General features: G+C 40.3%; 1 protein-coding gene across 5 annotated transcripts in view; it reads left to right on the forward strand.

The window, feature by feature from the left end:
* Positions 1–23,431, forward strand: part of LOC144608554 (nuclear receptor subfamily 6 group A member 1) — a 234,437-nt gene that overhangs the window by 18,949 nt on the left and 192,057 nt on the right. The window lies entirely within an intron of this gene.

Raw genomic sequence — 23,431 nt, forward strand, 5'->3', positions numbered from 1 at the left:
ATCCATGCTAACACAGTTCCTCCAGTACAATGGGCTCTTAATTTATACACCAGTCTCTTATGTGGCACTTTGTCAAATGCTTTTTGGAAAACTAAATACATTACATCTACAGGTTCCATCAACTTTCCCTGTCACATTCTTGACTTTTTTGATGAAATATGTCACATGATTTATCTTTCATAATCTCATAAGACTAAATTTGATTATGTTTAGTTTTCTTAAATGATTAGTTATTTACTATTTAGTTATTCATTGCAGCATCTTGCCAACTGGCTTATAGTTCCCCTGCCTTCTGTCTTCCTTTTTAAATAAGGAAGTCATACTGGAATTTTGTTTTTTCAAAAAAATTAACTAATCCACCAACTCTGTAGTCTCTTCCTTTAAAGTAATTTGTCCCAGTAATTTGTCCAACTGTAACCCTGTGAGTTTCTCTTACACTTGAACCCTTGTGATTGAATTTTTTACAAGTTCCTCTGTTATTTGAGTCTAACACCCTGCTCTTTGTACTCTATGCCTGTGCTAATAGGGGAAAAACAGCATTGGGAGGCTGAAAATGAAAGAGCAAAATATACCATAATCGACAGGACTCTTGGCATCATTGGTATACAAAGGGGTGAAGTTCAGAGATCTCTGAAAATGGCAACATAAATAGATAGGGTAGTAAAGATTGTGTGGAGCATCATCAGGGTGTTAAGTGTAAAATTGGGAAGTCATGATACAGCTGTATAAAACTTTGGTTAGGCTACATTTAGAGCATTCTGTGCAGTACTGGTTCCCATGCTATAGGAAGGTCGTCTTGGGACAGAACGAGGAGGTTCACCAGGATCTTACCTAGCTTGTAATGTGTTAGCTACAAGGAGAGGTTGGACAAACATAAATTATTTCCACAACAGAATCGGAGGGTGACCTGATAGGTATATAAAATTAATGAGGCATAGATAGCTAGATGGTTGTTTTCTCAGGATGGAAATGTCAAATACTAAAGGGCATAAGTTTAAGGTGGGAGGGGGTAAGTTTAAAGGAGATTTTCAAAAAGAAATTCATTTTATTTTTCACAATGCTAGGTGCCTGAAACACATTGCCTGGGAAGTGGTAGAGCAGATATGACACCTGCATTTAAGATAATATGACACCTGCATTTAGTTTTAGAGATACAGCGTGGAAACAGGCCCTTTGGCCCACCGAGTCCGCGCCGACCAGCCATCCCCGCACATTAACACTATCTTACACCCACTAGGGACAATTTACACCTAGCCAATTAACCTACAAACCTGCACGTCTTTGGAGTGTGGGAGTAAACCTAAGATCTCGGAGAAAACCCATGCAGGTCACGGGGAGAACGTACAAACTCCATACAGACAGCACCCGTGGTCGAGATCGAACCCGGGTCTCTGGTGCTGTAAGTGCTGTAAGGCAGCAACTCTACCGATGCACCACAGTGACCGCCCTAGTCATGCACATGAGCAGGCAGGGAAGAGAGGACTATGGACGATGTACAGGCACATAGACGTAGTTTAGATTGGCTTGGCCAGTATGGACATGGTGAGTGAGAGAGTCTATGGATGTAAACTCCAATGTTTCTTTGTTCTTCCACATGACTCTTATCATGCCATTGTAGTGCCATTCCACAGGACTCTATCTTGTCTTTGTGTACGTTTTCACTAGAGATACCCTAACTATTGTAAATATTTCTATTGGTACATGAATCATAGATTAATCTAAATTACACAACATGCATGTGATAGAAAACTGAATGATTGATTAAATTCTGGGGATATTTTCCATTCTTTATGCTGGAGGTCACCAGGTTATGTCAGGATTCTGTTCCTGAGAACTGTTTGTAACCATTCTTTGCAAGTTGGAAGTGAACAAAAAAAAGTATGGGATAGGATTACAGAAACAGCTGATGGGAGAGCAAGTTGGCATGGGAAGAGCGGCCGTCAGCCGCTCTCACTAATTAGGTGAGTGAATCTGCTCAGCACTCTCAACTCTTCTTGGCTTGACTCTGCCCCTGATTGTTGTGATAGAGTGGTGGGGAGAGAAGGTACTCTGTTGCCCTCTGGCAGAAGATGCTTGTAGCCTTGTAGTAGCCGGTAAATCCATCCTACAAAGCTCTTAAACGTTTGTTCCAATGTACGGTGTGTCCATAAGCCAGATGTTTATAACCTAAGGAGGACCTGTAATGTCACTAGTGTCATACTTTAAAAAAGGATTTTGGGATACAAGCTGTATTGCAAGCACCTCAATGTGCATATTCTATGTGTTGTTGTTCCTTTGTGTTGTGTTACATATGAGCAGCTGTTCAAATGCTTTGTATGCTTTTATAAAAATCGACAGCATCCCTTGCCAAGACTGAACACCAGTTTCAAGGGACTGACTTGCTACTGGGATTATGGAGAACATACAGGAAAGTAGAATTGAGCCATGCACTTTTTGAATAGTGAAACAAGCTTGCGGGGCATGTTGCCTGCTCCTCCTATTTTGTATGCTTTACAAGCTGCAGCAAGTCGCAGTGAGTGCTTTTTTTTAACATTGTGGAATGAACCAAATCCATGATGGGCATGGTGGAGAAGAATGAATACTCTTGAGGATTTATTCAAATGTTTCCGACTTGTCCCTAGCTTTCATGCTGGGTTTCACCATGGTGAGGATGTGGCATGTTGATGAACAACCTTCTTGTTTGTTGGCCAGTTGCTCATCACACAGCTTTGATCTGATCTGTGGAGCTATTTAGCTTTATTTATAACCTGTTAGTTTTGCTGCTGAGGAAAAGTAGTAGATGATAACCCAATCATCATGTTCTGCTGTGTAATTAGATTATTACTGATCAGTACTTTTCCTTTGCTTGCTTCTGATCAATGGCTCTTGTTGCATTTACTAAGTCAAATATATTCGAGATTAAGACTATAATTTCTATTTATACAGGTCTATCACTGATTTTTCAGCACCCTTGGTTCCAGAGCCTTGCTGAATTCTCCGTTTTGCAGGGCCAATAGAGGTTACGGCCTCTGGGTCCTGCGCAGTCGACCACGGGGCAAATTTGACCTGCCGATCAGCTGCGCAAGTCCAGATGAGATCGAGATCAGCTGCCTCACCCAGTCTCGGCACCACATTTTCAGGGAAACTTCCAGGGGGAATTTCAAGTGCACTCCTAATTTTGTCCAGATTAAAGGAGCTTCCAGACCACCAGTCGCCGGAAAATCGATGGTGGACCTGTATCACATTTTATCATTAACCTGTCCCTCTATTTAAATTAGTTGGCCTTTATACTCCTCTAGTACCTTCCTCAGCATTTGTACAATGATTTTCTATGGCTGCAAATCTTCTGGCTAGTACTGGACGAATTGCGAGAAATTTGTTAAATAGGTTAGAAATTTGATGCTTTGACGCAGGTATGCGACATGAGCTTCAAATTTGAATTTCAATGGGTATGTTACTGATAATGTAACCTTTCAGCAAATTAACTCATGAAAAATAGACAAATGTTTCCCATCTTGACTCTGGAATTTGTGCAGACAAGCAATACATGAGGTAAACATGCTTTTCGCATCAATCATTTGTACATTTTTATCCATTGCACACAGGTGGAGGAAGCAGTGCTGATCTTGGAAGAAGGAATAAGAAACATTATGAATGAAGAGGCTAAAATGAGGCCAGACTAATGTTGTGCTTTTTCACAACATTGTCCTTTTTGTTGGTCTGCATGTAGACTATGTAAGACAATGCTCGCTTAACCGTTACTGCTATAGAGCAACAGTTGCCCTTTCTCATATAGGTTCATTCCGTCTTTGGAAACTTCTGAAATAGGAGCATTTTCCCCAACAAGGTCTCTAAACTTCAGCCTTAATACAGAAAAATATTCCTTGACTGGGAGAGGAGGGGAGAGTATGAGATTGAGGAAGATTTCTACCGCATTAGTTAGCAAAAGATGACCAAAGAAAATGCTTGGAACTTCCACATAGGACTGGGATGTGGACCTTGGAGGATAGATTGTAATGTGAAACTCATTGACATGCATTGTCGTTAGGGTTCCTGTGTAGTGGTTACAACATAGTGGTGCAGTTCTCTTCCTGTATATATGTAGTTCTGGCCATTGCCACCCATGGTCTATCATAGGCCACCAGAGCAACTAATAGAATCCTCCGTCATTAACTTTGGAGGCTTTTGTTTTAATTCATGTTGGTGCTTTTGGAATCTTTGGGTTCTTCCTCTTCTATTAGTTCATGACTATCAACATCTCACATGTGCAGTAGCCCATTGAAATGGGTGGCAATCGACTGGTGCTAAGTGGTGAAGGTGCTTTTGAAGACAATAAAACATACTATACTTGAATTCCCTCATACTTTGTTCCTCTGTGATTTGCAAATTATTGATTTTAGATTCCACAGAACACACTGCAATCTTCCTTTGCACCTGCTGCAACTTCAGCATGCTATCCTTACTGCACCTGCCGTCTGGTATCATGAATTTTATGCTGCCACAGAAATTCTTTCTGAAAGGAAAAGTTTTGACAAGAATTTTCAAGTGACATGTATGTTAATTACACCTAAACATATGTATAAAACTTAAGATCCTTTATACTTGGAGCGATATTCTAAATGGTGGAAATTATGGAAACCTTTAAGTCAGTAGTTAGGCTTTACAATATTGAATCAAATATTTTAGGGTGGTCATTAAGGCTTGGGATAATATGCAGAGGAGGTTTTCAAGGAAGAGGAATTGTAATTATCTGCAAAGAATCAGTTTGATACCATTGGAACTACAAATAATGAGAGAATATAGACAATAGGTGCAGGAGGAGGCCATTCGACCCTTCGAGCCAGCACCGCCATTCAATGTGATCATGGCTGATCATTCTCAATCAGTACCCCGTTCCTGCCTTCTCCCCATACCCCCTAACTCCGCTATCCTTAAGAGCTCTATCCAGCTCTCTCTTGAATGCATTCAGGGAATTGGCCTCCACTGCCTTCTGAGGCAGAGAATTCCACAGATTCACAACTCTCTGACTGAAAAAGTTTTTCCTCATCTCAGTTCTAAGGGCATTTATAACTGTGGGCTTTTGATATTGATTTAATTTGATTGACAAGAGGTGTGAAGGAATATGATTTTAAAAGGTTTTGTGTTGGTTATAATTTAAAATGTATTGTGTGTTAGGGTAATATGACCTGTCACAGCTGCTTGTTTTTCAGCTGTAATGTTTGGAAGGGTGGGAGCTGATTCAATAACAACTTTGACAAGTGAATTGGTTATATATTTAACAAGTAAACATTTGCAAAGCTATGTGGTAAAAGCAAGTAGTTCTTCCTAAAAGACACCATGAGTCGAAATGTCCTTTATCTATGCTGAATGATTATTTCTTCATGATTTTGTGTTAATTCACAAGAGCTTCCACACCATCCAATGAAGACTTAACAGCAAAGGCGCTATTATTTTTTGTCTATGCTCTTAATTGTTGATTTTGACATTGCCACTAAGGATTAGAGGATACTAATTCTGTGTAAAGCAACTAAGAATTTAGTTCCCATTCATGCCACAGGATTCTGATTTGCATGATTGCATGTGGACACTGGTACTGATGATAAAAATGAGATGGTAAGTTTTTTGTGATTTTTGTTTCAATGTGCTGGGCAGAAAGCTTCAAAATGGACATAATTGTGTCATGTAAATTGAGAGGAAAAAGAACCAATTTCAATTTCCTTGGAGATGAAATTTAGCAAATGAGGAACAATTCAGCCTTGGGTTAATGAATGTGATTGCCATGTAAAAGGCCTCCCAGCAGGAGGACCACTGTGTCATTTGGAAACAAACATCAATCATTTCTATGGCAGCCATTTTGTACAAAGCATTATCAATCAAATGTTGAAAAAAAACTCTCTGGATCTTGCAGCTGTCTGTTGTTCAATTTATCTCCTTCACGTTAAAGGCAGCAGACATATTATTTTTAAGGAAGGAACCTGCATATCTAATTCATGTAAGATCAGTGCTTTAAATTTGTTGGCTATGTAGAGCAGTTTTGATGCTTACTATTATTGTGGAGCCCAAATAAATAAATTGGATTTTTTCAAAGGAATGAGATTTTAAAAAGTGTGATTTATTTCAATATGTAGTTTTTAAATTAATTTACTTTTGTGATAACTTCTTGAGTATTGATAGAAATGTAAAGGTTGGATTCGATTGCACCTTCCTTTTACATTGCAATTGAAAGATAAGCTGCACAATAACAAATACAAATTAGTATTTAATTGTGAGAATAAACAGCAAAGGACAAAATTAAATATTTTGAATCATTGTTTGACAGCATTTTCTCAAATTTTCAGTACTGTGCAATGGATATAACTCGTACACTGTAATATTAATCTTGTTCAGGTTTGGATTAGTTTATTGTCAAATACACCAGGGTGCAATGAAATTCCTTGTTCTCCTGAAGCTCAGAGAAATTTGATTGCACCCTGGTGTATATCCCAATAAACTAATCTGAATTGGAACAAGATTGCTTGATTGGAACAATGTATAAGCTAAATTCATTGGTTAGTATGAAAAACTGAGAAAAATTATGTCAAACATTGATTCAAATAATTTTGCCCCTTTGTTCAATCTCACATGATTAAGTATTACATTTTATTTATTATTGTACAGTTTATCTTTAAATTGCAATGTAAAAGGAAAAGGCAATTTAATCTAACCATTACATTTCTGTAAATACCATATCTAATAATAAATATAGATCATACACTGTAATATGAATCTTGTGTTCAAACATTATTTAATAGTCACTATATTTCATTTCTGCTCCTAATAATATTCCATGGAATATTTTTACCATCCCAGCACAGTTATAATTCTTTAATTCTTCATGAAAAGGCTGTTTCGCTGCTTTACTCTTTTAATAATAAAGCTACCCCAGATGGTGATACCAATATGGTTTGAAGATCCAATAAGACTATCTTCTGATCACTGAATAAATCAGGTGTTCTCATATCAGGAGACGCTAATTAATTTAGTGACCAGAGCTCAAGGTTGTCTTCTTTATTTTTGTAAATTTGAATTTTATTTTGTACAATTTGCAATTGGATTTTCTAAATGTTTGGTTAACCGTGTATTCAAGGATTTTTTACAATTCTAATTTTTGCAGTGAGTATTAGTGATTTAGTTGTAATGCAATGATTTATTTGTATATACTTGAGGCTGGCCAGGATATTATTGGCAATTGCCCAAGCAGGTAACCATGGAGGTGTAAAACATTCTGAGTGAACTATTTTTATAGTGTGTCAGGGTTAAGGAGATGGAAATGGGGGTTTCATTTAAGCAAGTTTTAAAAAAAATATTTGCACGTGGTTTCACCCGTGACAGTGGTTTTGGGTTATTTTTCTATGTTAAAGACGTTTAAATGCCAAGAGCAATTTTACTCAACATTTGAGGATGTAAAAGATGCTATATGAATGCAATTTTAATGAAATGTCTTCAACATGTAGCATTAATTGTTTCTCTTTCTACAGATGTTACATGACCTGAATATTTCCAGTGTTTGCTATTTTTATTTCAGATTTCCAGCATGAGTAAGTTTTCTTTTAGGTTTTTGATTTGAAAAGTTTTCTTTCAGTGGCAGCACTGATAATGATTATTGGTGATAGTTGTACACAAAAATGTTAAAATAATTATTAAATGCGAGTAAATCCTTTTCTTACAGACTTATTTTAATTATTAATTGAAAACTTTTTGTCAATGCTGCAAAGTAAAAATCATTCACAACACCAGGGACTTCCAGGGAAGATTAAGCAAAACCAGAAAAGGGTAGTTTAGTGACAAAGCCGCATCTTTTGTATTGGTGTGCCATTTTTAGCTCCCACAAGTTTATAATTCTCTAAAGATTGCAAACAAATTTTATTTTACTGTTATGGCTGTTATTTATTGTTACTGTTATTTATTATGGCTTTGTATTCCCAGAAGGGCTGACTTTGCCTTGACTAATTTTCTGCGCAATCTTTATATAGTGGACTAGATGTAATCCTGCTGTTGGAAGTTAAAGGATGCGGACTAATCCTTCAGGCTCTGAAGAGGCATTTGTGTTCTAGATTTCAGTAAATCTGTGTTTGTAGCCAAACGCATATATTGTTGATTAAAGTTCTGTAGATCAGAACAAATTTGCAACCCTTGAAAATGGCTTGCGTGTGCTGGGATTTGTGAATCATCGGGAATTGTATTGTTATAGAAATCTTGTTTGTAACAAATACTCATAAAATGACTCCCAATGATTTCTTTGATAAATGCAACAGTATGAGATTAATTTGCAAAATAAAGCAAATTATCCTTGTATCTCGCATTTTGCTGATACTATTGGTACTTTTGATTTCAGCTTTTGCCAATTATTACTAAGAGCCAGTGGTCCCATAACTTGGCATTGGATATGGAACAGAAGACTAACAATTACTTAGTTTCCGCGAGTAATGTTATTTGTTGTTACGCAAATGCATAAAACCTTCCTAACTTGTGTATGTGTGTATAATATCTAAACTATGTTTGTCATAATCCACTATTTAATGGTATTCCCTTTTCTGAGCTATTAAATATTATTCTCACTCTTAACTCTACTATGATGCTGAAATTACTTTATTTTTAATTTCATTAGACAAAAATGTATAATTTGAATAAATAGAAGTGACATATTTATTGTGCACTAGGTATGTTTTTGTGGTCAAGATTTACCTCCAGATGGAAAAGAGGATGTTTACAAAGTTAAGCCCAGCAAGTCTACTATTGTTCAGCTTTGATATTCAGACAAACCAGATGGCGCAGATAGATCGCTATTTTGCCAATTCAACCTGACGTTAGCTTTTCTGCTATTGTCTCTTCAAACCTGTTCAGGCAGTGGTATTACATTTGGTTAATGCTTATATAACGAGTAGTCATTGGTCACCTGGGTTTTACATATGTGTAGAAAGCCAGTGCTGTTTGTGAATCTCAGGCTGAACTGTTGAGAGTCATGGATGAACTCAGCAATTTTAGATTATTGTACAGCATTCGGAGCATGAATGCCCTTTGTGGCTGTAAAAGGTTAGGTATATTGGTTACCTTGGAGCAGAGATTAAATATTTATCTATGTAGAAAATCATAGAACTACAAGTATAATTTGTTTCAAATTAATAGTGTAAAATCTGACCCTTGCAAAGGGCCACTCTAAATGCAGGCACAAAACTACACATTTATCAAAGGATTTTCAACAGTAAAAAAGTTTAAAAATGGACAATGATCACACTTAAAATGAGAATTTTATGATTTAGACAGATTTTTGATTTCCTACCATAAATTCTGGTGTTGCGAGGTAGTGACTGTACTAGCTGTGCAACTGTTACTCTACTGAACAGTGACTTTCAAATAATGTTACTGGGAAAATGTCCTCAAGTTGATGCTTAGTGATTGCCGAGAGAAAAACTGTTCTTCAAGTAGCTTTTAACTATGCTCAAGTTTATTGACCACCTCAAAACTGACCAAAACATTTTAGAGGGAATATTCCCATGATATAGAAGCAAAACTGAGATATATTTCTTATCCATCATTCTTATGTTGATGAACCTTGTTTATTCACATTGTCTAATTAGCCTGGTAACAGATAATTGAGGAACTCGTACCTGGAATTGATGTTGGCATGGGTTACCAGAGAGGTTTAAACTTCATTACAATAAATTTGAATGTAAAATTTGAGTATGATATAACAACTTTGTAAAATCGAGCAGAATATCTAAAGAAGAAACGGAAACTAAGTTTCCGATATGTTTGGAATGTATCCATGTGATCAAAACCTTCTAAAATGAACTGAGACGTAGTATTAGTCTGGCTGCTATTCAAAGCCCAATGGCACTGATACTAATTAGGGAAAAACCTTTATTTTTAAATGGTGTTGAAAGTCTGCCAGGTGCCCAAATAATAATAGTGTTAGACAACAGCTTTTGGGAATAGTCTGCCAAAAAACCAAGAGTGGAACTTTAGATTTTGGCAGTGATGTAAAAGGAGTAAAATTGGATTATTATACAAATTGGATTAATTGACCGCTATACATCTTGCTAGCTCTGTTTCCCCAAATGAAACAGAAAAGAGTGTGCAGCGGTTTGGCAAGTGGTATCTCATGGGCAACCTATTCAACATTTTCTATTTTATATCTTCATCAAGGCTGAAAGTTGTGGTGTTTGAATCAAAGCTTCGGAATAATTGCTACAAGTTAAGGACCTGTCCCAGTTAGGCGATTTTAAGGCGACTGCCGGCAACTAGGCTGTTGCCGCACGTTCGCCGGGGTGTCGCGGGCATGATCGTGAGTAGTCTCCAATGAGTCGTAACAGATCTCGGCTCGTCGCAGAAAAAGTTACCCGTTCCAAATTTTTCAGCGACAGCTGGCTTGTCGCCAATGATCGTAGCTTGTCGCGGGCGCTGTTGCAGGTTGTCGCCAGGTGTGGTAGGTAGTTGCCGGTACTGACGACTGATGAATTTCATTGGCGACTACCAACGTCAACCGGTGACAGGTAACCGCGATCAGGAGAAGACGAGGTGCGACAGGAACTGTCAAAACCCATCCTTATGCCCCAATAAATCACAGAGAAAATACATGCAGCGGTGGCTTTGAAACCAGGGCAGCGAACAGGGAAATAAATCAGAGCCCTGCTAAACGGCGGTGTTGGTCGCCAGCAATGTCAAAGAGTCACACAGCACGGGGTCAGTCCCTTCTGCCGATCCTGCCCGTCCCAACCATCTACGCTCGTCCCACTTCCCCGCCGTTGGTCCATATCCAACTACTCCTTTCCTATCCACGTACCTGTGCAAACGTATGTTAAATGTTGATATTGTTACCTGCATGTTATTTCTTAGCTGGGTCCACACTCGCCTGAACTTAGCACCGGCTGATCTAGTGCCCGAAGTATTAGTTACATGCGTGGAACACTGGATATAATAAATTAATTAGATGATCCTAAATTACATCCCAAGCCGTTTCCAAAAACTGGAGTCCCTGAAACACACGGTTAATCCCTAACAGAAGTCCGACTCCAGCAACAAGGAACTGCCGATGCTGGCCAGGTGATTCAACCTTCATTAGGTTTTTTAAAAACCATACGAGTTGTCCAATTTCTTTGTTTCTGCAAATAACCCTCTCAAAGCCACACATATGCTGTGAACTGTGGGAATTCCCCACCTAGCCGGTGAGTTATCTCGGGTTTTTGGCAGTGTGTTCTTCTTCAGTGAAGGATTCCTGAGTTGACTTTGCCTCCCCTCTCCCCTGACTCTCAGTCCAAAGAAGGGTCTCGACCCGAAATGTCACCCATTCCTTCTCTCCAGAGACGCTGCCTGTCCCGCTGAGGTACTCCAGCTTTTCGTGTCTGTCTTTGGTGTAAACCAGCATCTGCAGTTCCTCCGTGGTCGGTGACTCCATAGTCCGAGGGACGGATAGAAGATTCTGTGGCAGCAGGAGGGACTTGAGGATGGTCTGTTGCCTCCCTGGTGCCAGGGTTCAACACATCACAGACCGGCTTCAGAAAATCCTAGCGAGGGAAGGCGATCAACCTGAAGTCGTTGTGCACGTGGGCACGAATGACGTCGGGCGGAAGAGGAAGGAGGTGCTACAGCGGGAGTTTAGAGAGTTGGGAAAAACGCTGAGAAGTAGGACGTCGAAGGTAGTTATCTCTGGACTGCTACCGGTACCTCGTGCTGGTGAGGCCAGGAACAGAGAGATAGAGGGTATGAATTTATGGCTGAGGGACTGGTGCAGAGAGCAGGGATTTAGATTTCTGGACCACTGGGATCTCTTCTGGGCTAGGGGTGACTTGTACAAAAGGGACGGGTTGCATCTTAACAGCAGGGGGACAAACATTCTGGCAGGCAGGTTTGCTAGTGTGACACCTGTGGCTTTAAACTAAGTAGAGGGGGGGAGGGGTTAACAAATTGTGAATATGAAGATGAGGTAAAAGGGAATACAGGAGATATTGCAAAAGACTCTCGGAAGAATGGGAACAGAAGTTCTAGAGCGGAAAAGAAATTAAGGGCAGGGCCAATTGTGAACGAGGTGAGAGGGGAGGTAAATACAGAAGTTAAAGTGTTGTACTTAAATGCGCGTAGTATAAAAAATAAAGTGGATGAGCTTGAGGCTCAGTTAGTCATGGGCAAGTATGATGTTGTAGGGATCACTGAGACATGGCTACAAGAGGACCAGGGCTGGGAACTGAATATTCAGGGGTACACAACGTATAGAAAAGACAGACAGGTGGGCAGAGGGGGTGGGGTTGCTCTGATGGTAAGGAATGATATTCATTCCCTTGCAAGGGGTGACATAGAATCAGGAGATGTTGAATCAGTATGGATAGAAATGAGAAATTGTAAGGGTAAAAAGACCCTAATGGGAGTTATCTATAGGCCCCCAAACAGTAGCCTCGACTTAGGGTGCAAGTTAAATCAGGAGATAAAATTGGCGTGTCAAAAATGTAATGCTACGGTGGTTATGGGAGATTTCAACATGCAGGTAGACTGGGAAAATCAGGTTGGAAATGGACCCCAGGAAAGAGAGTTTGTAGAGTGCCTTCGAGATGGATTCTTAGAACAGCTTGTACTGGAGCCTACCAGGGAGAAGGCAATTCTGGATTTAGTGTTGTGTAATGATCCTGATCTGATAAGGGGACTAGAGGTAAAAGAGCCATTAGGAGGCAGTGATCACAACATGATAAGTTTTACTCTGCAAATGGAAAGGCAGAAGGGAAAATCGGAAGTGTCGGTATTGCAGTATAGCAAAGGGGATTACAGAGGCATGAGGCGGGAGCTGGCCAAAATTGATTGGAAGGAGGCCCTAGCAGGGAAGACGGTAGAACAGCAATGGCAGGTATTCCTGGGAATAATGCAGAGGTTGCAGGATCAATTTATTCCAAAGAGGTGGAAAGACTCTAAGGGGAGTAAGAGACACCTGTGGCTGACAAGGGAAGTCAGGGACAGCATAAAAATTAAGGAGAGGAAGTATAACATAGCAAAGAAGAGTGGGAAGACAGAGGATTGGGACTCTTTTAAAGAGCAACAAAAGTTAACTAAAAAGGCAATACGAGGAGAAAAGATGAGGTACGAGGGTAAACTAGCCAATAATATAAAGGAGGATAGCAAAAGTTTTTTTAGGTACGTGAAGAGGAAAAAAATAGTCAAGGCAAATGTGGGTCCCTTGAAGACAGAAGCAGGGGAATTTATTATGGGGAACAAAGAAATGGCAGACGAGTTAAACCGTTACTTTGGATCTGTCTTCACTGAGGAAGATACACACAATCTCCCAAATGTTCTAGGGGCTGGAGAACCTAGGGTGATGGAGGAACTGAAGGAAATCCACATTAGGCAGGAAATGGTTTTGGGTAGACTGATGGGACTGAAGGCTGATAAATCCCCAGGGCCTGATGGTCTGCATCCCAGAGTACTTAAGGAGGTGGCTCTAGAAATAGTGGAAGCATTGGAGATCATTTTTCAATGTTCTATAGATTCAGGATCAGTTCCTGTGGATTGGAGAATAGCAAATGTTATCCCACTTTTTAAGAAAGGAGGGAGAGAGAAAACGGGTAATTATAGACCAGTTAGTCTGACATCAGTGGTGGGGAAAATGCTGGAGTCAATTATAAAAGACGAAATTGCTGAGCATTTGGATAGCAGTAACGGGATCGTTCCGAGTCAGCATGGATTTACGAAGGGGAAATCATGCTTGACAAATCTACTGGAATTTTTTGAGGATGTAACTAGGAAAATTGACAAGGGAGAGTCAGTGGATGTGGTGTACCTCGACTTTCAGAAAGCCTTCGACAAGGTCCCACATAGGAGATTAGTGGGCAAAATTAGGGCACATGGTATTGGGGGTAGGGTACTGACATGGATAGAAAATTGGTTAACAGACAGAAAGCAAAGAGTGGGGATAAATGGGTCCCTTTCGGAATGGCAGGTAGTGACCAGTGGGGTACCGCAAGGTTCGGTGCTGGGACCCCAGCTATTTACGATATACATTAATGACTTAGACGGAGGGATTAAAAGTACCATTAGCAAATTTGCAGATGATACTAAGTTGGGGGGTAGTGTGAATTGTGAGGAAGATGCAATAAGGCTGCAGGGTGACCTGGACAGGTTGTGTGAGTGGGCGGATACATGGCAGATGCAGTTTAATGTAGATAAGTGTGAGGTTATTCACTTTGGAAGTAAGAATAGAAAGGCAGATTATTATCTGAATGGTGTCAAGTTAGGAGGAGGGGGAGTTCAACGAGATCTGGGTGTCCTAGTGCATCAGTCAATGAAAGGAAGCATGCAGGTTCAGCAGGCAGTGAAGAAAGCCAATGGAATGTTGGCCTTCGTAACAAGAGGAGTTGAGTATAGGAGCAAAGAGGTCCTTCTACAGTTGTACCGGGCCCTGGTGAGACCGCACCTGGAGTACTGTGTGCAGTTTTGGTCTCCAAATTTGAGGAAGGATATTCTTGCTATGGAGGGCGTGCAGCGTAGGTTCACTAGATTAATTCCCGGAATGGCGGGACTGTCGTATGTTGAAAGGCTGGAGCGATTGGGCTTGTATACACTGGAATTTAGAAGGATGAGGGGGGATCTTATTGAAACATATAAGATAATTAGGGGATTGGACACATTAGAGGCAGATAACATGTTCCCAATGTTGGGGGAGTCCAGAACAAGGGGCCACAGTTTGAGAATAAGGGGTAGGCCATTTAGAACGGAGATGAGGAAGAACTTTTTCAGTCAGAGGGTGGTGAAGGTGTGGAATTATCTGCCTCAGAAGGCAGTGGAGGCCAGTTCGTTGGATGCTTTCAAGAGAGAGCTGGATAGAGCTCTTAAGGATAGCGGAGTGAGGGGGTATGGGGAGAAGGCAGGAACGGGGTACTGATTGATAGTGATCAGCCATGATCGCATTGAATGGCGGTGCTGGCTCGAAGGGCTGAATGGCCTACTCCTGCACCTATTGTCTATTGTCTATTGTCTATTGTCCGTACACATTACCCGACTCCACTACGTTCAAAGGTAGACACACAATGCTGGTGTAACTCAGCGGGTCAGGCAGCATCTCGGGAGAGAAGGAATGGGTGACTTTTCGGGTCGAGACCCTTCCTCACCCGAACCCTAACCCTAATGCACTACCTTCAAGGACGGTTGGTCAAACGCTACACCTTTAAACCCCTCAGGAGAACGAACACGCTCGCACAAACAATACCCGTCCCTGCTCGCTCTAGGGTCGATGCGGTTCCATCTAAGACTGCAGGGTCGAATTTCCAATTCAAACTTTTCAATCCAGTGCTTCTTAAAAGGGCGGGGGACTAAAAAGGGGGGAGCTGCTGTTTAATGTTTGAAATGCCCAGAACTCATTAGTGAGATACAGGATACCGGGAAGAAGGCAGCATCTTCAAACAGCGCGCTCACTCTGATAAGCCTTCCTTTTTAATATAGCAACGACACGCGAGTTATGTTGATTCGGTTACAGGCTTCTGTGAACTTCTGGTGACCGGGGCGGGGGGGGGGGGGGCAGAATTTGAAGTAGTGTGGTACTAGTTAACGTAGGAGAATAACTGCAGATGCTGGTACAAATCGAAGATATCACAAAATGCTGGAGTAACACAGCGGGTCAGGCAGCATCTATGGAGAGAAGGAATGGGTGACGTTTCGGGTCTCGACCCGAAACGTCACCCATTCCTTCTCTCCATAGATGCTGCCTGACCCGCTGAGTTACTCTAGCATTTTGTGATACTAGTTCATGTGGTGCTTTGCAAGGGCGCGGAGGTTTGTGTGTGTTGGATCAATACTCGAACCTGCGCCATATGTACTTCAACCGCTGCCTTGTCTAATGCAAAGTTTTTGAGCTTTTAAAACGTGTTTTAAAAAAAATCTATTTTCTCCTGCCATGCTAAGAAGCCACTGTCTCACCGTGCCAACAAAGGCACAAATACTCTTGTGTGGGAAGGAGCTGCAGATGCTGCTTTAAATCGAAGATAGACACAAAAAGCTGGAGTAACTCAGCGGGACATGCTCACTCTAACCCAGTCTGAGTAGTTCATCAGAAATTCTGACCTACCCTCCCACCTCTATAGGTTTCCTTGCACAGATGTTATGCTTTTAGCACTTTGCTCCATTTAAACCTCCCTCTCCCACGGTCGCATCAAACATGTTTTGCTTTTCAATAGACAATAGACAATAGACAATAGGTGCAGGAGTAGGCCATTCAGCCCTTCGAGCCAGCACCGCCATTCAATGCGATCATGGCTGATCACTCTCAATCAGTACCCCATTCCTGCCTTCTCCCCATACCCCCTAACTCCGCTATCCTTAAGAGCTCTATCCAGCTCTCTCTTGAAAGCATCCAACGAACTGGCCTCCACTGCCTTCTGAGGCAGAGAATTCCACACCTTCACCACCCTCTGACTGAAAAAGTTCTTCCTCATCTCCGTTCTAAATGGCCTACCCCTTATTCTTAAACTGTGTAGGAAGGAACTGCACATATCAGTTTGCGCCGAAGATGGACACAAAAAAGCTGGAGTAACTCAGCAGGACAGGCAGCATTTCTGGAGAGAAGGAACGGGTGACGTTTCGGGTCGAGATCCTTCTTGGTCTTTAAAAAATATATATATTTTCTCGCCAGCTATGTGCCCGTGCTTCAGTCCAAACTGTGACAATTCCGAGCTGCACCAAACCCGTGCTGCCTCCTCCCCAGATCCCTTGATTCCGCTAGCCCCTTGAGCTCTATCTAACTCTCTTTTAAATTCATCCAGTGAATTGGCCTCTACTGCCTTCTGTGGCACAGAATTCCACAAATTCACAAATCTCTGGGTGAAAAAGTTTTTTTTTCTCATCTCAATTTTAAATGGCCTCCCCTTTGTTCTTAGAATGTGGCCCCAGGATCTGGACTCTCCCAACATTGGGAACATTTTTCCTGCATCTAGCTTGTCCAGTCCTTTTATAATTTTATACGTTTCTATAAGATCCCCTCTCATCCTTCTAAATTCCAGTGAATATACGCCCAGTCTTTCCAATCTTTCCTCATATGACAGTCCCACTCTTTGTTTCCTGTCTGCCAACCAATTCTCTATCCATGTCAATACCCTACCCCCAATACCATGTGTTCTAATTTTGCCCACTAAGCTCCTGAGTGGGACCTTATCAAAGGCTTTCTGAAACTCCAGATACACTACATCCACTGGCTCTCTCGTTCATCCATTTTACTTGTCATCATCATCAAAAAATTCCAGAAGATTAGTCAAGCAGGATTTCCCCTTCTTAAATTCATGCTGACTTGAACCAATCCTTTTACTGCTATCCAAATGCGCCATTATTACTTCTTTAATAATTGACTCCAGCATCTTCCCCACCACTGATGTCAGGCTAACTGCTCTATAATTCCCTGTTTTCTCTCTCGTTCCTTTCTAGAAAAGTGGGATAACATTAGCTACCCTCCAATCCACAGGAACTGATCCTGAATCCATAGAACATTGGAAAATGATCACCATTGTGTCCACAATTTCTAGGGCCACCTCCTTGAGTACCCTGGGATGTAGACCATCAGGCCTTGGGGATTTATCAGCCTTCAGTCCCATCAGTCTACCCAATACTATTTCGCGCCTAATGCAAATTTCTTTCAGTTCCTCTTCCTAGATCGTCTGTCCTCTAGTACATCTGGTGCAATAGTATTATATTGTCTTGCATTGCATCTGTTAATATTTTGTTATTGAAGATGCTTTAATCAATTACTTTAATTATGTAAATAGTGTGTTTCTACTTGAAAATCATTACTTGTGACCCAGAAAACCCAGAACACATGACTGTGTTCATGTCAGTTCAAAAAACTACATAGCCAACTCCCATTTTCTATCACTTTTAAAAATATGTGGTGATGGCCTGTGTCACCATTTCAGGAAGTTAGTTCCAGACCGTTCCCACCTGGATAAAAAGAATTTTCTTTGAGATATGCAAGGAGCATCGCAGTTAAATTAACAGATGAAATCGAGAGGAAAGACCGGAAATATTATGTATTTAATTTGTCAAACAGCATTTGTGGGGAGGGAAACAAGTGTCTGTTTCAGATTAAAAACTGTTCATCAAACTGGAAAAGCGAGAAAGCAAGCATGTTTTAAATTTCAGTGAGAGACTGTAGAGAGAATAGAGGGAATGTCTGCGATCGGAAATTTCTTTTCTCTAACTTGTTGAATTTTTTTTCTCCCCATTGCTGTTCCTTGACCTGCTGAGTGCTTCCAGCATTTTCCGTTTTTGTATTGAATTTTCAGTATCTGCAATTGTTTTGCCCCAATAAGTAATCTGCGGATCTATACGCTGGAGTAACTCAGTGGAACAGGCAGCATCTCTGGAGAGAAGGAAGGGTGACGTTTCAGGTCGGGACCCTTCTTCAGACTGAAGAAGGGTCTCGACCCGAAACGTCACCCATTCCTTCGCTCGAGAGATGCTGCCTGTCCTGCTGAGTTACTCCAAGATTTGGTGTCTACATTCGATTTAAACCAGCATCTGCAGTTCGTTCTTGCACAAGTAATCTGACTAACAACCTAGAGACTCAACATATTTACATGTTGCTGCCATTAAAAACGTGAATGAGATTAGATTTATTTTTCTGCTCTTTCCAAAAGTTATTGATTTAGGAAACACTTAGTGCACCCGATATTTTTTATCTTCTGAAATATATTTTTTAAATCAAGTTGAACACAATTATGGGGGAATTTGGAATATTCAGTGAAAAGATTATCCTTTCTGAAAGTCAATACAACATTTATCTTTTAAAGAACTTGTAATAAAAATGAAAACATTTAGAGTTAAAAGAATTATATTTGCTTGACTGGTGGGATAGCTGCAGCAAAAGAAATGCAGGGAAAAAGGGGAAGGTAGCTTTCTGTATTTCCAAAAGTAGGATTTGGGGCACAGACCTGTGCTATAATTTGTTTCTTTATCTACATTAAGGATTCAAAACTAAATTAATTTCCCACACATGTGTGCACACCTGTACCCTGGGAGACAGCAGAATCCATTTGAAACCAATGCAGCACTTACCTGTTTGAGCACCCTAATTGCTAGATTGATCAAATCAGCAAGGAGCATACCTGGAGCTCAGGATATGCAGATTGTTAAAGTGGGAAATATCTGAAGAAAATCTCTTGCGTATTATGAAAATATTATGTCAATAACTGAAATTATTTATGTTTTTAAGAAATAATTCTTAACAAAAATCACTGAGTAGTATCAACATCTTGAGATATTAGAGCGAGTGAATAAATTTACATTTATCTGGAGCCTTTTATGATTTTGTGGCATCCCAAAACACTGCAAGCAAATAATTGATTAAATCGTTGTAATGCAGGCAAATGTTTGAATGCAGTGAACTTACACAAACTGATAAGGCAGTCATTAGAGATATTTAAAGAGGAGGTAGATATTCTTTTTAAAAGATCAGGGATTGAAAACTATGGGGACCTGGTTCAAAGGAGGAGTAGAGGCCTGGGGCGGATCAGCCATGATCAATCACATTGAATGGCAGGGCTGACGAGCGGCCAGGTGGTCTACTCCCACAAATATTTTTCTTGTATGTTCTTATATGAAAATGTTTTTTAGTAATTGATTGTAGGATAAATTCTGGCCAGGAGATTGACAATATCTTTGCCTTTTACACTCGTATGGGTCAACTAAAGTCTCCACTAAATGCAGCCAAATGTGACCAGCCTAGAATCCTAACTTGGTTGGTATAGCCAAGGTAGGCTATTTATATGCTGTAACTGTATGACTCTCTGACTCTTTATGTGCAGTGTTTTTATTGTGAGAAAGACTTGCATTTATTAGCTTTCATCTTTCTTTCAGAACATCTGCAAGCATTTACTGTTGTGATGCAAAATCTGCAGAATTTTAAAAAGCAGTATGGGAACGTATTTCAAAAGAAATAATTTCAAAGGGAGTTAAATAATGTGATTATATAGATATAAAGTTTCTGTTGGAGAACAGGTATTGGCGCAATAGCTTTCATTTGAATTTTTTTAATGCAGTAATGGTTTGACATGACAAATACATTTCTCACATTGACTCTGAATAAAATCAGTGCAGCCTCTCAATTAATTATTTTAACTTTGGTTATTAAATTTTGACTTGTTTTAGAAACTGAAAATTGCAATACTAATTCATTGCATTCCATGCATGGATCAATTTAATTGTGCCTGTTCTGATTTGAAAGCAAGGATGTATTTCTTCCTTGGAAAGATGGCAAGATTTGTGGATTAAGTTGTAAATGGAGACAGGGCTTATGTTAAAGCTTGACCCTTCTGAAATGTAAGCACTTATTTCCTTCAACACTTCTTTTCATATAGCTGTTGCAAAGTTGCGTTTTTGCACCTCCAATTAATGCATTAAGAGAAAACTTCTATTTTATAAAATAAAATATTTTTGTTTGATTCGCATGTTACTCAAGGAATCTTTTGTAGCTCAATGCTTTTGAACATTATTTTGTTTTTGTCATACATTTTAATTCTATTTTATAATAGTCTACGATAGGTCTGTGTGATGGCCAATATGGCCAATGCCTCACAGCATCAGAGACCCGGGTTCAATCCTGACCTCGGGTACTGTCTGTATAAAGTTTGTATTCTCCCTCGACTGTGCGAGTTTCCTCTGGGTGCTCTGGTTTCCTCCCACATCCCAAAATATCTTTGACTTTCATTTATGTTTTATTAGAATTAGAATTGATTATTATTTAAAGAATTCCGCCAGACTGTGATCATTTGGAAACAATCTCAGTCCCATCAAAATGACAGGAAACACTGACAACACATTGCAGCTAGACGTCACCCTGAATTGCTAGAAAATTCAAATGAATATTATATATTCTAACTTTCATCTGACACTAATCTAAATTTTTTAAAAGCTGTTGAATTTTTGCTGCTTCCACTGAAGCCAGGAATTTCTTTAAATCTAATGTCAGAATATCCTGGAGATGATTATCAAGACAAGCTGAAGATATCTAAAAAAGCAGGAGTAACTCAGCGGGTCAGGCAGCATCTCAGGAGAGAAGGAATGGGTGACGTTTCGGGTCGAGACCCTTCTTCAGACTGATGTCGGGAGGGGGCGGGACAAAGAAAGGATATAGGTGGAGACAGGAAGACAGTGGGAGAACTGGGAAGGAGGAGAGGTAGCGAGGGACAGAGGAGCTATCTAAAGTTAGAGAAGTCAATGTTCATACCGCTGGCTGTAAGCTGCCGAAGCGAAATATGAGGTGCTGTTCCTCCAATTTGCGGTGGGCCTCACTATGACAATGGAGGAGGCCCATGACAGAAAGGTCAGACTGGGAGTGGGAGGGGGAGTTGAAGTGCCACCAGGAGATCAGGTTGGTTGAGGTGGACTGAGCGAAGATGTTGAGCGAAACGATCGCTGAGCCTGTGTTTGGTCTTGCATATGTAGAGGAGTTGACATCTGGAACAGCGGGTACAATAGATGGAGTTGGAGGAGGTGCTGGTGAACTTCTGCTTTGCCTGGAAAGACTGTTTTGGTCCTTGGATGGAGTTGAGGGGGGAGATAAAGGGACAGGAGTTGCATCTCTTGCGGTTGCAGGGAAAAGTGCCTGGGGAGGGGGTGGTTTGGGTGGGAAGGGATGAGTGAACCAGGGAGTTACGGAGGGAACGGTCTCTGTGGAACGCAGAAAGGGGAGGAGATGGGAAGATGTGGCCAGTAGTGGGATCCCGTTGGAGTTGACGGAAATGTTGGAAGATAATATGTTGTATACACTGGCTGATGGGGTGGAAGGTGAGGACAAGAGGGACTCTATCCTTGTTACGAATGGGGGGGGGGGGGAAGGGGGAGCAAGAGCGAAGTTGCGGGATATAGAGGAGGCCCTAGTGAGAGCCTCATCTATAATGGAAGAGGGGAAGCCCCGTTTCCTAAAGAACGAGGATGTCTCTGATGCCCGAGTGTGAAACACCTCATCCTGGGCTCAGATGCGGAGTAGATGGAGGAATTGGGAGTAGGGGATAGACTGGGTGGGAAGATGTGTAGTCAAGATAGCTCTGGGAGTCAGTGGGTTTGTGGCAGATGTCGGTCACAAGTCTGTCTCCTGTGATGGAGATGGTGAGATCCAGAAACCTGAGATGCTGCCTGACCTGCTGAGTTACTCCAGCTTTATGTGATACCTTTGATTTGTACCAGCATCTGCAGTTATTTTCATATCAAGACAAGCTACATCCGTCAGAACAGTGTTTTGAGGTGAATTTTTCCTCGCATGATTTTTTTTTTCAATTCTGAAGATTTGTGCCCGAGAGATAAGGGATGGCGTTCTCTTGCTGATGTTGCTATCTGTTTTCAGTGTCCTCTCCAACAATTTCTTTTCTGATATGTATTTTTGAGATTCAGGAACAGCTTCCCTGCTATTGTCAACTTACTGAACTTACTCAACCACAAGATAGCGTCCAGTCCCAATCTTTCAACCTACTTCATTGCAGACCTTGAACATTTCCTCTGTAACTGTGATACTATAAAGCTATAACGCTATATTCTGCACACTGGAATTTTTCTTTTTGCACCTTATGTTGTAGGTTTGAATGTTACTCGTGTATCATTTAATTTTGCTGGATAGCATGCAGACAAAAGCTTTTCACTGTATAACAATAGATATGACAGTAATAATCTAATATTAACAGCAAGAATTTCAATGGAAGACTTGAAGGTAAACTTTTATCTAGGGAAACACAAATAAGGAATTGTGCATACTATTTCATGAGTCAAATTATAGTGCTGATGGTTTGATTTATCTTAATTACTGGAAATTTTGTACTGCAGTGAATTGTGCAGAGGTTAAGCCATCCAATTTTCTGTTTATCCAATAATTAAAGCTCATGTTTCAAGTTTGAGAAAAAAAGCTAAAGATAAAGCTCAAATAAACGAGTAACAGTGAAATTAAACAAATAATGGACCACAATGAATAAATCCGTTGTGGCTTCCCATAAGATGTTGTTTTTTTCTCAAGTTAATCAAAGTGAAAAAGAAATAGCAAAATGGTGGGAAAGAAAGAAATGAATAGTTCAACTTGTATTTTTTTTTATGAGGACTCTTGTAATGAATAGTTCAATTTATATTTTTATGAGGACTCTTGTAAACTAGGCACTTCTCAATAGATATTTGCAATATTTTATATTTTACAAAACAAATTTGAAATATTGCAAAGTAACAAGACCTCTTTCATGAACAAAATGAAAATTCACTGAAATACTGACACAGGAACTCGTGTGACTAAATATATTCTTAAGTTTACTTAATGCCCCCCTAACACACTGTCCATTTACCTCTTGAAAAGCTATGGAATTATGCCGTTATACTTAAATCAGTAGGTCATTTCCATTGCGTCAATACATTTAATTACAGTTATTGTATTATTTCGGGCAAAACCTCAATTCTTATTTTGATTTTTCTTCTCAAGTTT

The sequence above is a fragment of the Rhinoraja longicauda genome, chromosome 31 (assembly GCF_053455715.1).
Source record: "Rhinoraja longicauda isolate Sanriku21f chromosome 31, sRhiLon1.1, whole genome shotgun sequence".
In the NCBI taxonomy this organism is placed as follows: Eukaryota; Metazoa; Chordata; class Chondrichthyes; order Rajiformes; family Arhynchobatidae; genus Rhinoraja; species Rhinoraja longicauda.